This window comes from Homarus americanus, unplaced genomic scaffold (assembly GCF_018991925.1).
Source record: "Homarus americanus isolate GMGI-L3 unplaced genomic scaffold, GMGI_Hamer_2.0 scaffold54058, whole genome shotgun sequence".
NCBI lineage: Eukaryota > Metazoa > Arthropoda > Malacostraca > Decapoda > Nephropidae > Homarus > Homarus americanus.
Window position 1 is genome coordinate 12501 of NW_024734044.1, and position 3393 is coordinate 15893.

Below are 3393 nucleotides of genomic sequence, written 5' to 3' on the forward strand. Positions count from 1 at the left end.
ACTTACTCAACATAGTGACGGTGTAATTACCATCACAGATTATACGGGAAATTCCAACTTTGGAAAAAACAAATATTTGGCCTACCCAAATTTTGACTACTACCCGTGCGTCTACGTCCTGGATTGGCCAATCAGTGGTGCCCCACGGTGGCGTGATACATGCACGTTTACTGCGGTGCTCTGATTGGCTGACCGAACGTGGCGTGGTAGGTAGGCTGTTTCTACTCTCTAAGTCCTCTTCTTTCCTTTTTTCATCCCCCTCATGCACTCCGTTCTTTGAACAGGAGGCAGAGACAGGCTCTGATCGATCCGGCAAAGGGAACCTGTGATGGTGGGGCACCCCTTGTCAGGGTCACCGGTAGGTGGCAACTTTGAATATTACTATAGTCACGAGTAACCTGGGTGCAGGCCCGACGCCCGTCCAAGAGGGGGGCAGAGTCACTGCTCCCAGGCAGGAGCCCTGTATGTTATAGGTAGAGGATTAGATGTAATCAAAGAAGATGACAACTAGCATTAGAATAAAACATAGAGATAAGGGACACTCTATTGGAAGGGGAAAAGTGGCAGAAATCACTTACAACAAACTGCAAGTCCCACTAACTAGAATATTCAGCACCAATGAAGGTTTTAAAGTAATCTGTAAAGATGACTTTGATTCAGATAAAATCCTTTCAAAAGAAGTAAGAGATATATTTTACAATGAAGGCCTTATTGTTGTCATGCCACCAGAACAAAAAGCAAAAAGATCAGTTTTTGTTCGTCAAGTCGATCAAGAGATCGGGAGGAAGACCTGAAAGAAGAACTGGAACGCCAAAATAGGTGGATGAAGATTGAAGAAGTCATTAAGATAAAGGACTATACTCATGTTTGAAGAAGTGTCAATGGCTGAAAAAGTTTTACAACAGGGCTTTCTAATATTCAACATGTCAGTCACACCACATCAAATAAAGAAGGAGACATTCATCAGTCTGCAAACTTGCTTCTCCTGCTACAAATATGAAGAACACACAACGAGAGACTGTCCGGAAAAAGAAAAAATACTGCTCCAGATTGTGCAGGCGACGACCATACCTACACTGAATGTAAGAATACACATGTTGGCTGTCTCAACTGTAAGAGAAACGGGAACATACCATAGGACATAGGACGTTAGCATGCCCAATAAAAAACATGATAAGTACAAGAAACAGGAAAAAAGAACAAGACAAGAAGGATGCGACATGCGTCAGAAATAGCAAAAGCGGTCAAAGAGGCTCATAGACCAGAATCCACAGTATTAAACCTAAGTGAGCCAATACATGATAAGGTAATGATTAGTATGATCCATGCACATTTGCACAATATCATTGCACCGGATCGCCTGACGGGGAATGGGGAAAATGTTTAAAATTGAATAACCTACAAGATGATATTTCCAGAGAATCCACAATCCGAAAAAACTATTTCGAACAACATATGCAAGCGAACTGAGAGAAAGACTACATCCACAAGACGAACAAAGGTTTGAGCAACAACAGCTGATACTAGGAACACAAGCGACTGATAGAATCCCAGACAAATGACTAGAAACTGACAGAGAAGATAAAAGAAATAACAAAAAGGACAGCGAACAAAGGTAGGAGGAGAGAAGATAAGATGGAAACTGATCACAATATACAACCTGAATCTGCTGAAGAAATTGGATTAAAAGTTATCACTACAACAAAACATGGAATCCCAACATCGAGACCAACAGGAGGGACAATAGTAAAAAACTGTGAAGGAGGGATATACAAGTGGACATATCAAGAAAAATCCCTAAGTGAAGATTATGTCTGGTCACTAATTACTACGGACAAACTAAAGATTACGGCCAAAGACTTTAAAATAGTAGACCCGTCAGAGTATAGAAGAGTCAGAAGCGGGAAACAGGATGATAGGTCTCCACTCCAACTGGCTGCCACAATCCAAGTATAAGAAATAATGGACAATAGACAAACAGTAAGAACTTTAAGAATAATACAACACAACGTAAGAAACTGGAAGACCGAGAGAATTAACCTAAGTAATATATATCGCGAAATTGACCCTGACATTATACTAATAAACAGTCACGGTGAGACAGAAAACAACAACATAAAACTCTTTAACTATTATGTAAACCAAAGAAATAAATCGGGCGAGAAAAATGACGGAGTAGCGATAGCGGTTAAAAGAAACTTAAAATTTAAACTAATTGATGACTTCAGGATGAATTTCTAGCAATAAAAATAAATACAACTCAAGGAGACGTAATTATTGCTACTACTTACCTATAGAAGACCTATTAAAATTGGCTAACAATAGTCATCCGATGTACATCTTAGGAGACTTTAACGCCAGACATAGGATTTTGGACAATACAAATAATAACGTCGTGGGAAACGCCCTTAATCAATTAATAAATTTAGGGAAAATCAATCATCTGGGTCCTAACTTTCCAACCTGGAGAAATCACAATACACAATCGACACCAGACAAAATTTTTACCAACAACAAAGCCTTTTCAATTACCATATAATACAGGCAGTGACCATCTGCCAATTATACTAACACTGTCAACAAGCCCCATACAGATACCAATAAAAAAGAGACTGAAAATGAGTAAAACAGACTGGGACAGCTTCAAAGACGACAAGTAATCACCACTTTCGATTAACCTACAAGGGAGAAAACAACAGAAGATATAGACTCAAAATATAGACAGACTAGCACTCAGCAATAAAAACATCTATAATAAACACACTCCTACTTCACGCCTTTTAGAACGTACCCAACAACAGACTACCAGAAGAAGTTAAATTAATCAGACCTATTACAATGAAATAAACAGGTATATGGAAAGACACAGCAGTAACAGATGGCTATTATTTACTGAGTTGGGGATTTAGAACATAGTTATACGTCTACCCAGATCCCAACAGGTAACAAAAAAAAAAAACAAAGACAATCGGACTATAAAAGGGTAGACAAAGGATGCGAGTTTTCGTTGTATATAATAGAGTACCATAAATCCCTTAACAAAATATTCGGCTTATAAATTACCCTTAACCAAACTTAACCTAAACATTAACAGTATATACATATTAATAAAGCATAAAACAATCTCGAAGCAAGTGGACGTGGGGAAATTAATACAAGAGATACTAGTACTTAAGTGAGGGGCTGAGATGGCTGACGAGTAAGGCTGAGTATTGTAGAAGACGGTAGGTAGTCACTGCACGTAGGTTTAGAGGATAGATGATCCTGTGGTCACTTCCCAGAGCCAAGTCCTCTCTCCTCGAATTGGAGCTGACAAAGAAGACTTTGAGGAGGTGACGCAACAACCAGGATATGGAGAAGAGAAACCCCGGAGTGGTAACTAAGACGAGTCAT